This window comes from Mirounga leonina, unplaced genomic scaffold, assembly GCF_011800145.1.
Source record: "Mirounga leonina isolate KUSES-001 unplaced genomic scaffold, KU_Mleo_1.0 Mir_114, whole genome shotgun sequence".
NCBI classification, from domain to species: domain Eukaryota; kingdom Metazoa; phylum Chordata; class Mammalia; order Carnivora; family Phocidae; genus Mirounga; species Mirounga leonina.
Window position 1 is genome coordinate 1,168,250 of NW_023270265.1, and position 14,835 is coordinate 1,183,084.

At 39.9% G+C, this 14,835-nt stretch overlaps 1 pseudogene; it reads right to left on the reverse strand.

Moving 5' to 3' along the window:
• Positions 1-14,724: 14,724 nt before the first annotated feature.
• The window catches only part of LOC118020385, a 573-nt pseudogene continuing 462 nt past the window's right edge, over positions 14,725-14,835 (reverse strand).

The window sequence follows — 14,835 nt, forward strand, 5'->3', positions numbered from 1 at the left end:
ATCCTTCACCCTATACCTCTGACCTCATTTCCTACTGCTGCTCTGGCATCTACCCCTCTCACATTTCTCCACCCCCTCTGGTAGTTCTCTCTGCCTGGAAAGTTCTTCTGCCAGATAGTCATATGACTAATTTCCTAATTCCCTTCAGGTCTTCACTGAAATGTCACTTTACAGTGAGGTCTATCCTCTCTATCCTATTTTAAATTGTAATACACACCCTCCTCTCCCCACCTATAGCAATTTCAATCCTCCTTATCCAACTTTACTTTTTCTTTTTTCATAGATATTATTGCCTTCTAATATAGAATTTATTTATTAGGTTTATTATCTTACTCCCTATGCTACAGTGAAAGCTCAATGAGAATATTGTTTGTGGCTCAAGGTGGTCACTAAAATATTTATTATGAATGAATATATTTTCCCTTAATATGTTCAAACTCATCAGAAGAACTATCCTTTCCAATTTTTGTGCTTCTTGGAGCCTCCCCTTCCCCATTTCTATCATTTGTTTTTTTGTCTTCCTATGTAGCTGTCAACTATGAACCTGCCTTCATTATCAATTCGGGTATCATCTTCACCTTTCTCCTAGGGTAGATCCCCTAGTACCCAGACCCTTAACTTTCTTGCTCTTCTCCCTCTTTTCTTTTCTTTTTTTTAAGATTTTATTTATTTATTTGACAGAGAGAGATATAGCGAGAGAGGGAACACAAGCAGGGGGAGTGGGATTGGGAGAAGCAGGCTTCCTGCAGAGCAGGGAGCCCAATTCAGGGATCAATCCCAGGACCCTGGGACCATGACCTGAGCCGAAGGCAGACGCTTAACGACTGAGCCACCCAGGTGTCCCTCTCCCTCTTTTCAATAGTGTTTCTTTTTTCTTAGTTTATTCTTTCTTTTTGGTGGCAGCCTCCTAGGAATGCAAAGTTTCTGGGATTTTATATGTCTGAAATTGTCTTTAGTCCAGCTGTATGCTTAATTGATAGTATGGCTAGGTATAAAACTCTAGATTAGAAATAATTTTCTAGGGTGCCTGGCTGGCTCAATCAGTGGAGCACGGGACTCTTAATCTCAAGGTTGTGAGTTCAAGCTCCATGTTTGGTGTAGAGATTACTTAAAAATAAAATCTTTTCTTTTTTTTTTTTTTAAGATTTTATTTATTTATTTGAGAGAGAGAGAATGAGAGAACACATGAGAGGGGGGAGGGTCAGAGGGAGAAGCAGACTCCCTGCCGAGCAGGGAGCCCGATGCGGGACTCGATCCAGGGACTCCAGGATCATGACCTGAGCTGAAGGCAGTCGCTTAACCAACTGAGCCACCCAGGCGCCACCCAAAAATAAAATCTTTTCTTAAAAGATTTTAAGAAAATCTTTTTCACCCACCCATTGAACCTCGGTGGCTCAGTCATTAAGCATCTGCCTTCGGCTCAGGTCATGATTCCAGGGTCCTGGGATCAAGCCCTGCATCGGGCTCCCTGCTCGGCAGGAAGCCTGCTTCTCCCTCTCCGACTGCCCCTGCTTGTGTTCTCTCTCTCGCTGTGTATCTCTCTCTGTCAAATAAATAAACAAAATCTTTAAAAAAAAAAAAAAAGATTTTGTTTATTTATTTGAGAGAGAGAGGGCATGAGCAGGGGGAGGGGCAGAGGGAGAGGGACAGAGAGAATCTCAAGCAGACTCCATGCTGAGCATAGAGCCTGATGCAGGGCTCAATCTCAGAATCCTGAGATCATGACCTGAGCCAAAATCAAGAGTCAGACACTCAACTGACTGAGCCCACACAAGCACCCCATTTAAATTTTAAAATTGAATTTTCTGGCCATTCAATAGGTCCTTTATCAGAGGACTTCGGTCCTTTGGTTCTAAGAAAACTTCTTGATTTATTTCTTTGATAATTTCCTCCTATCTATTTTCTCTCTTCTCTCAGAATTTCTTCAGATGTGGTAACTTTTTAAAAAAAGCACTCAGCAGGGGCACCTGAGTGGCTCAGTTGTGAAGCATCTGCCTTTGGCTCAGGTCATGATCCCGGGGTCCTGGGTTTGAGCCCCACATTGGGCTCCCTGCTCAGTGGGAAGCCTGCTTCTCCCTCTCACACTCCCCCTGCTTGTGTTCCCTCTCTCGCTGTGTCTCTGTCAAATAAATAAATAAAATCTTAAAAAAAAAAAAAGCACTCAGATTGGTGTCTAAATTGTTATTTATGAGACAAAATTTGCACAATAGTACAGAAAGAGAACTGAAAGAAACAACATATTCCAGGACTTAATAACAAAATTCTCAGTCAAAAGGCAAAATAAGTAGGCTGCCACTTTTTTTTTTTTTAAGATTTTATTTATTTATTTGACAGAGAGAGAGAGAACAAGCAGAGGGAGCTGCAGAGAGAGGGAGAAGCAGGCTCCCCACTGAGCAGGGAGCCCAATGTGGGGCTCGATCCCAGAACCCTGGGAACATGACCCGAGCTGAAGGCAGACGCTTAATTTACTGAGCTACCCAGGTATCCCTAGAAGGAAAGTTCTGATGTACATAATCACAGCATCCCCAAATGAGAGAACAGCAGTTACATAGTGGATAGATGTAACTTCTAAGACCAAAAACACAGGAGAAATTCTGATTGCTCATTAAGACCCTAAAACCATTCAATAATTTACATGTAAATGTGCATTAATATTAATTTTTAAATTAAAGTATGTATTCTAATTGTAGGCCATCCTATTGATCTATATAGTTTTTTAAGAAATTGTTTGTACTTGCTATAAACAGTTGTGAGTTTAATCTAATGGGCGAAATTCTTGTTTAGGTGTATCAATTTGAATCCATGGAGAAGCAGACACCAATATTAGATGTTCAAGGGATTTACTGGAGGGAGTGCTTATGAAAGAGAAAGGGCAAGGGAGTAGGAGTAGACAGGGAGAGTGATACAGGTCTAACACCTATGACAGGAAAAGAGGAAAGAAAGGATTGAGTGAGAAGAGCCTCAGACCATAGAGCAGTTCTAAGAAAATCTTACCCAGGCCAATGGGAAGTCCCTGAGTTAAAGCTGCAATTATAGGAATCCTGCTTTGTGCAACAATAGACTGGGTCTTTTACCCTGCTGTACTCGTTGTTGACTGGGAGAAGCTTAGGGGAAGCCAGGCCTGGCATGAATGCATTAGAGCCCAAAGTGTGCCCACCGTCAGTCGGCTATGCTTCCTGCAGTATCTCTAGAAAGGAGATCTGAGTGGAGCACCCGCATGACTACCACAGTCCACTTCTTGTTCTGTCCTGATCCATCTCTCCATATATGTTCAGGAAGCAGATTTGCCATGGTTCCTGTGGGCTTCTTTTCCTAAGGAGAAGCTTAGAAGAGGAAGATGAGTGGGATGAGCTATTGTCTCCCATCCCTGCAGTTAGCCTCAGGCCACAACAGGTATTCATCATTTCCCTACTTCACTATTCATTCCACCTTTCTCTCACTTTCAGCTGTTTGCTTCCCAGGTCATTGACATGAATCAGTTAAGTCTAGCATATTCAATGGAGTACATGTCTAATTTTAGGAACATACATTCTGATACTATGTTTATGAGTGGACAATGTGAAAAGTTCCTTCAAGAACTAGCCAACAGGGGCACCTGGGTGGCTCAGTTGGTTAAGCGACTGCCTTCGGCTCAGGTCATGATCCTGGAGTCCCAGGATCGAGTCCCGCATCGGGCTCCCTGCTCGGCAGGGAGTCTGCTTCTCCCTCTGACCCTCCCCCCCCCCTCATGTGCTCTCTGTCTCTCTCATTCTCTCTGTCTCAAATAAATAAATAAAATCTTAAAAAAAAAAAGAACTAGCCAACAACCCCTTACATATCTAAAACTTTGGATCATGCCCTCTTAATTTCTAAACAATTGTGGTATTGATATTTGTGAGCAAAATAGTGAATCACGGAGAATATTCTGTTGATTAGAACCCAATAGGCCATTGTGTTTTATTGGAAACAAGTTTTGACTGATTATTAGGTATTTATTCTTTTTCTATAGTGCTAATATTATGTAATTTTTTTACTATTAGAAAGTTAAGTTTGGGGCACCTGGGTGGCTCAGTTGGTTAAGCACCCAAGTCTTGGTTTCCGGTCCTGTCATGATCTCAGGATTGTGAGATCGGGCTCTGTGCTGGGCGTGGAATCTGCTTGAGATTCTCTCTCCCTCTCCTTCAGCCCCTCCCCCACCTCTCCCTCTCTAAAAAAACAAAAGAAAATTAAGTTTGCTCTACACAAGTAGGTTTTATTTGGAAGAAGAAAAATAACTAACATGCCATACCTTTGTAGAAGGAGTCATATTCTTTTGTATTTTCATTGCTAATTCCCTTTAATAGGTCTGTGTATCTAAATTATTTACTCCCTCAGGCTACTTCCTTTAACTCTCTGAGTCTCAGTTCCTCAGCTATAAACTATCATGTTATTTGTTATTACAACATGCACATTAATTAGGAATAGTATTTATTATAACGAAGTTTTAAAAAAACTATGAGAACTAATTGTTAATGCCAGTTAAGTGCCTGAAATTTTTTGGCTCAAAACAAATATGCTATAATAGTTTTCTTTTTAAGTATTTTAATTAGCCTTTCAACATGTTTTTGTGCAGTCTGCATAAATGGCAGATATTACTTTCAGGAATATGAAAGCCACAGCTTTTATTTTGCAATATAAAATATTTTCTTTGTATTTTTGTGCAAATAATTTAAAAAATTTCAAAAGTAACTGGAATTTCACACATACCACGTGGTTATTTTAGAATCATTAATATTTAGAACGATTAAAATATATGCAAGACAAATTGTACAGTATTTCAAAGGTAACCAAATGGTTGAAAAAGCAAAGTTCTTCTTGGTAGGTGAATTCTAGGCAATAATTGCAGAAGAAATCATAGAATTTTATTTATTTTTTTGTTTTGTTTTGTTTTTTTTAAGATTTTATTTGTGCGAGAGAGAGAGCACAAGCAGGGGGAGTGGCAGGCAGAGGGGTACCTAGATGGCTCAGTCGGTTAAGGGTGTGCCTTCGGCTCATGGCATGATCCCAGGGTCCTAGGATCGAGTCCTATGTCAGGCTCCTTGCTCAGCAGGGAGCCTGCTTCTCCCTCTGCCTGCTCAGCTTTTCTGTAAATCTAACAGTTTCAAAAAGTAAAATCTGGGGTGCCTGGGTGGCTCAGTTGGTTAAGCATCTGCCATCAGCTCAGGTCATGATCTCAGGATCCTGGGATCAAGCCCCATGTCAGGCTCCCTGCTCAGCAGGGGGAGTCTGCTTCTTCCTCTCCCTCTCCCTCTGCCCCTCCCCCTGCTCATACTCTCTCTCTCTAATAAAAATAAAATCTTAAAAAAAAGTAAAATCTATTAATAAAAAAATTCAGATGACCAGATATTAGTTCCTTGTGATGCAATGAAATAGGAGTTACATAGAACCACCTACAAAGTATTCCTGCAAACCTGGAATCTAATCAAGCATCTACAACAAATTACTAGTTTATAAGAAATGTGGTGAGTAGATAACTATGTTAAACAATACCACAAGGATGCAATCAACCAAATCCAGATTTTACAAATGACTGTTTCTTAAATAAACAAATGGCATAAGGGTTCCAGGGTGGCTCAGTCAGTTAAGCATTCAACTCTTGGTTTTAGCTTGGGTCATGATCTCAGGGTCGAGGGATCAAGCCCTGAGTGGGGCTCCCTGCTCATCAGGGAGTCTGCTTGAGATTCTCTCTCTCTCTCCCTCTCCCTCTGCCCCTCTCCCCACTCATGTTCTCTCTCTCTTTAAAATAAATAAATGAGGGGTGTCTGGGTGGCTCAGTTGGTTAAGTGTCTGCCTTCGTCTCAGGTCGTGATCTCAGGGTCCTGGGATCAAGCCCCATATCAGGCTTCTTGCTCAGCGGGGAGCCTTCTCTCTCTGCCAGCCGCTCCCCCTGCTTGTGCTCTCGCTCTCTCTCTCTCTGACAAATAAATAAATAAAATCTTTACAATAAATAAATAAATAAATAAATAAAATAAAAATAATAAAATAAATGAGTTGAATGAATGAATGAATGGCATAAAAAATTGGGAGAGGAGGAACTGTAATAAACTAAAGATTTAAGAGATGTGTCAACCAAATACAATGTGTTGACCTTGTTTGAATCCTGATTTGAAGAAACTAACTGTAAAAAGATATTTGGGAAAATTTGAACATGGATGAGATATAAAATAATATTAAGGAATTATTAATTTGTTAGGTGTGATAATGGCATTGTGGTTATAGGTGTTTCATTTTTGTTTTGTTTTGTTTTTAGTCTTTATCTGTTAGAGAGATACAGATCTGAAATGTGTCAGTTTAATGTGAAAAAAATGGGAAATTTTCGTATTTTTTCCACATGGAAAAAGATAAAATTAGATCCCTACCTCACAGCATGCACAAAAATAAATTCTAACTAGGTTAAAGACCTAAAAGGTTGGGGTATGTTGGTGGCTCTGTTGGTCAAGCATCCAACTCTTGATTTCAGCTCAGGTCATGATCTCAGGGTCGTGAGATTGAGCCCTGCATCAGGCTCTGTGCTCAGCATGGAGTCTGCTTGAGATTCTCTCTCTCTCCTTCTTCCTCTGCCCCTTCCCCCACTTGTGCATGCACATGCTTTCTCTCTCTCAAAATAAATAAATCTTTATTTAAAAAAAGAAAAAGACATAAAAGGTAAAACTTTCATCCTACAAAAATTATTATAAGCTGCGTGAAAAGACAAGCCATTTCTATGTAGATATCCTAGAGAAAACTGAGCACATATGCACTGAAGCATTTTTCATAATAGCAAAAATTGGAAATAATATCCACAAGTAGAAGAATATAACCTGTGTAATTTATTCATACTGTAGAAATCTATACAGCACCAAATGTAACAACATAGATAAGTCTCTAAAATATGTGTTAAAAAATTAAATTTCAAAAGGTGATATAAATTACTATGCCAGTTATATAAGTTTAAAAACACAAAAATACTAGGCTGTTGATGGATACAAATAAGGTAGAAGTATAAAAACAAACATATATACTGTAACTGAACCAACGGGAGTTTACTCCTTGGTGAGTCAGAAACTGCACCAGTTTGGGTTGCTGCACAAAGAAAACTTTTATTTGCAGCAAATAAGAAACCAGGACTCCTCGAGAGAGCATGAATGGGGAACTTTTGCTTGGGGTTAGGATGAATATTTAGATAGGGAAGCCTTGTCGTGGCATGTAGAGGGAAGCCTAAAGTCTCGAGTGCGCCTTAAGGAAACACGCCTATACATACATTGTATATTATGGAAATGAGGTTGATGCTCCTTCTTGGGTGGAGATTTTAGTAACATAATGAGGTAAAGGCAATTGCTGGTCATTCCAGTTGTATATTTGGTCACTCCATCACCCATCTGCACGGGCATGAGTCAGGGGTTTAGCTGGAAAGCCTGGGTGTTCTGAGCCAACTGGAGGTCATGTCAGGGCTGTTGCCATCACCTGATGGGTGGTTTCAGGTTTCATTTGCCTGAGTTAAGAGGTAAGCCTGAAAGAAGACTTACGGAAAAATGTAAGACAAAAGTTAGTGAATACAAGCAGGTGGGTGATGCAAAGGTGGTGCTTGAACTTATCTAGATCTTTTTATTAAAAAAAAAATGGAGGGGCATCTGGGTGGCTCAGTCGTTAAGCATCTGCCTTCGGCTCAGGTCATGATCCCGGGGTCCTGGGATGGAGCCCTGCGTCGGGCTCCCTGTTCGGCGGGAAGCCTACTTCTCCCTCTCCCACTCCCCCTGCTTGTGTTCCCTCTCTCGCTGTGTCTCTCTGTCAGATAAATAAATCAAATCTTTAAAAAAAAAAATGGAAGCAAATAAAGTAAAATCTGCATGGTGAATATATAGATGTCTATTGTACAATTTTCTGTATGTTTTCGTGTCTATTGTACAATTTTCTGATATATTTCATAATGTAAAAAAATAAATGCCTGAAATAAACATTTAAAAAGAACACATACTTGCATATTTTGCCATAAATCTGATTGACATACTTAGTAAGATGACCCTGAGATGTGATCCAGAATCATAAAGGGTCTAGAATAATTCTTACGGAGTGGGGCTTCCCGCCCCCACCCCCATCTTTTCCAGGATAGCTTCTCAATTCAAATGACTCTGGATTCATGGGGATGGGCCCAGTGCTGGTATCATCATATGTCATTATGCATTCCTCTCTCAATTCAGTAGAAAATTACTAAATGCTCACCATGTGCAAAATACTGTGTTAGGGTTCCAACCTCTTCAAAACTTAATTTCTTTCTAAACTAAATAATATTAACAGGGTGAACTAAATGAGCATCATTCTCACTCAACAAACCTGGGTGCACAAGAAATGATACACTGTTTTTTGGTTTTTTAAAATAAATTAAAGTCATAGCCCAATTCTGAAAGCTAGTCGCATATTTGGTCTTGTTGTCTATGGTGCCCCTCCCATATTACCTCAGTAGCCACCTTAATGATGCACCCTTTATTGACTGCCTTCCTTTTCCTATCTTACTTCCCCAGTCCCCTGCCCTTCCAAATAAACTACTCGCATTTGAATCTTAGGCATGCTTATAGGGGAACCCTGAATGAAGACAATGAAATATTAGGGCATCCTTATCTCAGCACAACCTCTTTGTTCATAAATATAAAAGTCGTTTAAGCATGAAGGACTGAACTACCGTACTTTGTAGCATGGTAAACTTAGCTTCATCCTGTACAGTTGTTTATTCTAAAATGAGACTGATTTATTAACTTCCTTTACCAGTAATTAATTGTACTGAAATTTTGATGACATGTTTTTGAGAATGTACACAGTGTAAATACTGCTAAGTACACATACCAACAAGACTTTACAGTAATGACTCATGGGTCAGAGGTAGTCATGAAACTATGATACACTTTATAGGTGTGTTATACTTTGCTGGGCTTGAACTTCCATCCGGATGCTTGGGAAATCTATTTATCAGACAGCCAGGATGCTAGTCAGATTATATCAGAAGGAAGTTTCATAAAAATAAAAGGAACAATAAACATCAGGTCCTCTGGGCACCTTCTATGTTAGAGGGTTCTCCTTCCAATTCAACAGGTGGTGTGGCTCCTCCTCATCACCCTGCTTTGTTTTTCCAGGCTGGCTTCTCAATTCAAATGACTTTGAATTCATAGGGAGGGCTCAGTATTAGCATCAATATCTATCATTACACATTCCTCTCAGTTCAATAGAAAATTACTAAGTGCTCACTATGTGTAAAATATTGTGCTAGGGTTCCAGCCTCTTCAAAACTTAACTTCTTTCTAGGCTAAAGCATTTATTTATTTATTTTTATTTTTAAATTTTTTAAAAAAGATTTTATTTATTTAACAGAGAGAGAGAGAGAGCACAAACAGGAGAGCAGCAGGCAGAGGGAGAGGGAGAAGCAGTCTCCCCACTGAGCAGGGAGCCTGATGTGAGGCTCGATCCCAGGACTCTGGGATCATGACCCAAGCTGAAGGCAGACGCCTAACCAACTGAGCCACCCAGGTGCCCCTAAGCTAAAGCATTTAATCAGCAATGCTAACTATATACAGGTAGGAACTCCCATCCTTGAATGTCCTATGTCTCTATAAGTGCAATAAATATTTCTCTATCAAGGGACTATAACTACTTGACCAAAGGCTGGCAAATCCCCTCCTTTTGTCTCCCTGCTTTCCACTTTATGCTGTAGGTAGAAAGAGTCCAGTTATTTTAGTTGCTCAGTGAGGAGTAATGAACATAATCCACAGCCTATATAAGGCTTTCTTCTGAGCCCCAGCAGCAAAGTACAGCCACATCCCTGGGAAACAACTTTCCTGTCTCCTGAATCAGTGAAGGGATAGAGAATTGGAGCTCAAAATACTTGTTCTAGCAAAGTGGTATTTTAAAAATAGTACTATGACATGTTTTAATTTTTTAATTATATAATGTTTGCACATGACTAAACATTTTTAAACAGGACTGCAAGTTATAAAATAAAAATAAAGATATTTACATTTCTTGACTTTTCAACTTTCAACATCTATTGATTGCTAATTATGAAAGATACAAAATTTAGCACTCAAATTACTTCTCACTTTATCTACTCTTCCCCTCAGTTTTTGTTTTCTTCTAGTAATTACCTTTTTTTTTTTAATTTTTAAGACTTTTAAAATTTATTTGAGAGAGAGGGAGAACCCACGAGTAGGGGGCAGGGGCAGAGGGAAAAGCAGACTCCCTGTGGAGCCAGTAGCCCAAAGTGGGACTCGATCCCAGAACTCTGAGATCATGACCTGGGCTGAAGGCAGATGCTTAACCGACTGAGCCACCCAGGTGCCCCAGTAATTACCTTTAGAATCTTAAAGGATATACTTAGGTCTGTCTTTCTTTATCTATCAATTTTGGCTTGCTAAAGTATCAGTCTAAAGTATCCTAGGATTGTTACCAACTATAGAACAAGACAGGTGCGCTACCTAGTACATTTAAAATACAGCCAATAGGGGTGTCTGGGTGGCTCAGTCATTAAGCATCTGCCTTCGGCTCAGGTCACAATCCCAGGGTCCTAGGATCGAGCCCTGCATCGGGCTCTCTGCTCCGCAGGAAGCCTGCTTCTCCCTCTCCCACTCCCCCTGCTTGTGTTCCCTCTTTCTCTGTGTCTCTCTCTGTCCAATAAATAAATAAAATCTTAAAACTTAAAATAAAATAAGATACAGCCAATAATTCTCAGGGTGCCTGGGTGGCTCAGTTGGTTAAGCATCTGACTTTATTTCGGCTCAGGTCATGATCTTCCGGTTGTGGGGTCAAGCTGAGGCCTGCATAGGGCTCCCTGTTCAGTGCCAAGTCAGCTTGTCCCTCTCCCTCCCCCTCTGACCCTCCCCTTGTTCATAGGCATGCGCACACTAGTGCTCTCTCTCTCTCTCTCTCTCATAAATAAATAAATAAATAACCACAGCCAATAATTCTTATAGTTAAAAACTCTTAGCATTCTTTAATTAATAGAGCATTTAGTATCAAACTAATCAAAAATTTTTAAATTAGGTTTATAAGTTTCTAGATTTTGAGAAACTTAATATATTACAAGCCTTGTTATAAACTCAGACTATGAAATATGAAATCTCATTTATATGAAAATGAATAGAAAAATATTTTACCTAAGTTTTTATTATCTTTTTGTATCTCTTTAACAATTCACTTTCATTAGAGGAGCTAGAATTATTGTAATCCAGCTAGATTGAGTCCCTCTTTATAATAAATAGTTTTTATTGTATTTTCAAAATAAGTTATAGTAATAACATCAACAACTTTAATTATGAAGAGTACACAGTCCAGCTTATCCCATGTCAGGTGCATTTGCCGAGCTCTTTGTCATATGCTAACCATAAAAAGTACCAATTTAGATCCTATGAGATAACATCTAATTTAAGATCAAGCAATAGAAGTACAAAGTGATTTTTTCTTTTTTAAAAGATTTTATTTATTTATTTGACAGAGAGAGACACAGCAAGAGAGGGAACACAAGCAGGGGGAGTGGGAGAGGGAGAAGCAGGCTTCCCGCGGAGCAGGGATCCCGATGTGGGGCTCAATCCCAGGTCCCCGGGATCAGAACCTGAGCCAAAGGCAGATGCCTAATGACTGAGCCACCCAGGCGCCCCAAGAAATACAAAGTGATTGTACAAGAAACATCCCCAACCATTTTATGTTCTTTTATCTAAAGGACAAAAAAAAAAAAATCCCTTTTAGGAGAGAGTTAGGGGAAGCAAGATTAACCCAAAAGAAAAATGAAAACCTTGAACTTTCTAAATAGGTAAAAAATGCAAAATGGATATATTATGTTACAAATTATTACATCTTTGCAATAGGTCAAAAAAAATGTCGGGGTGCCTGGGTGGCTCAGTCAGTTGGGCATCTGACTCTTGGTTTTGGCTCAGGTCATGATCTCCTGGTTGGGTCGTGAGATGGAGCCCCAAATAGGGCTCCACGCTTAGTGGAGAGTCTGCTTGAGAGTCTCTCCCTTTCCCTTTCCCTTCCCACTCTGCTCCTCTCCTTTCCCCTCTGCCCTTCTCCCTGGGCTCTCTCTCTCTCTCTAAAATAAATAAATAAAATCTTTAAAAAAAAAAAAAGATGAGATAAGAAAAAGTGGATATGATTAATCCTCAGGCCATGTTTAGCATGCTGGTTAAATTAGAAACAATGTTCTAGAAAGAAAATACTTTTAACTGGTATGGAGTACCATACCAGTGGAGGATGAAGGAGGAAGAAACATTGATTAACATATTTTAACTTTTTGCTCAGAGCCGTGATGCTTGATCGTGTCTTTTGGCCCTCAGTATAGGAGTCCACAAAGAGGACCTAACTTTTTAATGTTCTTGCCTGTACTTTCATAGTAATCAAAGTTAATATTTAAACAGAGTTAAATATATAAATTATCTCATTTAATCCTCACAAAACCGTGCAAGGCAAGTATTTTTTTTTTTTTAAGATTTTTATTTATTTATTTGACAGAGAGAGAGATAGCGAGAGCAGGAACACAAGCAGGGGGAGTGGGAGAGGGAGAAGCAGGCTTCCCGCCGAGCAGGGAGCCCGATGTGGGACTCGATTCCAGGATCCTGGGATCATGACCTGAGCCAAAGGCAGACGCTTAACGACTGAGCCACCCAGGCGCCCCGCAAGGCAAGTATTATTAATCTTTTACAGATGAGGGAATCAAAGCTCAGCAAGTTTAAAGTTATTGGACCCGAGTCCCATAGCCAATGAATGACCAACCGAGATCACTAACTCCAGGTCTAGTGCTTTGAATTTCCATTTACTGAAGCAATTGCTTCTAACATCTCTTGGTCTCCCATAAAAATATTATTCCTATTTCCTATCTTAAAATTGACAGTTGTATAATAGCCAAAACTACCTTGAGAAAGAACAAAACTGGAGGCATTATGCATCTTGATTTCGAACTATACTACAAAACTACAGTAATCAAAACAGTATGGTATTGGCATAAAAAGAGACACATAGATCAGTGGAGTAGAATGGAGAACCCAGAAATAAACCAAAACCAAGTTGATTAATTTATGACAAAGGAGCCAAAAATACACATTGGGAAAAAGACAGTCTCTTCAATAAATGGTGTTAGGAAAACTGGACAGCCACATGCAAAAGAATGAAACTGGACCACTATCTCATACTATACACAAAAAGTAATGCAAAATGGATTAAAGACTTAAGTATAAGACCTGAAACCATAAAACTCCTAGAAGAAAACATAGGTGGTAAGCTCCTTGACATCGGTCTTGGCAATGATTTTTTGGATTTGACACAAAAGCAAAGGCAACAAAAGCAAAAATAAACAAGTGGGATGACACACTAAAAAGTGTCTGTACAGCAAAGGAAACCATCAACAAAATGAAAAGGCAACCTACTGAATGGGAGGAAATATTTGCAAATTGTTTATCTAATAAGAAATTACAATCTAGGGGCACCTGGGTGGTTCAGTCCGTTAGGCGTCTGCCTTCGGCTGAGGTCATGATCCCAGGGTCCTGGGATCGAGCCCCGCATCGGGCTCCCTGCTCTGCGGGAAGCCTGCTTCTCCCTCTCCCACTCCCCCTGCTTGTGTTCCCTCTCTCACTGTGTCTTTCTCTGTCAAATAAATAAATCTTAAAAAAAAAAAATAATAATAATAATAAAAATAAAGAAATTACAATCTAAAATATACGAAGAACTCATAAAGCTCAATAGCAAAAAACATCTTATTAAAAAATGTGCAGAGGATCTGAATAGACATTTTTCCATAGAAGACATGGAGATGGCCAACAGGTACATGAAAAGGTGCTCAATATCACTCATCATCAGGAAAATTAAAGTCAAAACCACTATGAGCTATCACCTCACACCTATTAGAATGACTATTATCAAAAAGACAAGAAATAACTAGTGTTGGTGAGGATGTGGAGAAAAGGGAATCCTCATGCCCTGTTGGTGGGAATGTAAATTGGTGCAGCCAATAATGGAAAACAGTACGGAGATTCTCAAAAAATTAAAAATAGAACTACCAAATGATCCAGCAATTTCTAAGTCTGGGTATTTATCTAAAGAAAACAAAAACACTAACTCAAAATGATAGATGTGCCTTCACTTTTGTCACAGCATTATTTCAAATAGCCAAGATATGGACACAAGCTAAGTGTCCTTTGATGGAAGAATGGATAATGACGTGGTGTAGAATATTTACTCAGTCGTAAAAAAGAATGAAAGCTTGCCTTTTGTGACAGCATGGGTAGACCTTGAGGGCATTAATACTAAGTGAAATAAATCAGACATAGAAAGACAAATACCCTATGATCTCACGTCTATGTAGAATCTTTTTTTTCTTTTTCCCTGCAAAAAGCTTTATTATTTCCATTTGGTCCACGGCTTGGGAGAGGGCTCCAGGGGTGGTTAAAAAGCTGCCTCATTGGGCACCTGAGTGGCTCAGTTTTTAAGCATCTGCCTTTGCTCAGGTCATGATCCCAGGGTCCTGGGATCGAGCCCCGCATCGGGCTCCCTGCTCAGCGGGAAGCCTGCTTCTCCCTCTCCCACCTCCCCGCTGTGTTCCTTCTCTTGCTGTGTCTCTCTCTGTCAAATAAATAAATAAAATCTTAAAAAAAAAAAAAAAGTTGCCTAGTGGCTGCAGGAGAGCTTCAGGCACAAGCCCTGGCACCAGGGGGATGCCAGAGGGGCCCTTCAAAGGCTGCTGGGCTCCAGAGGCTCCTAGTCGTGCTTGAGAGTGAGCCTTTTGAAGAGCTACTCACCTGGGACCACCCAGGCTGCAGAGGTTAGTCAGGTGGTGGCTCATTTTTTGGATGAGTTTCACCTCCTCAT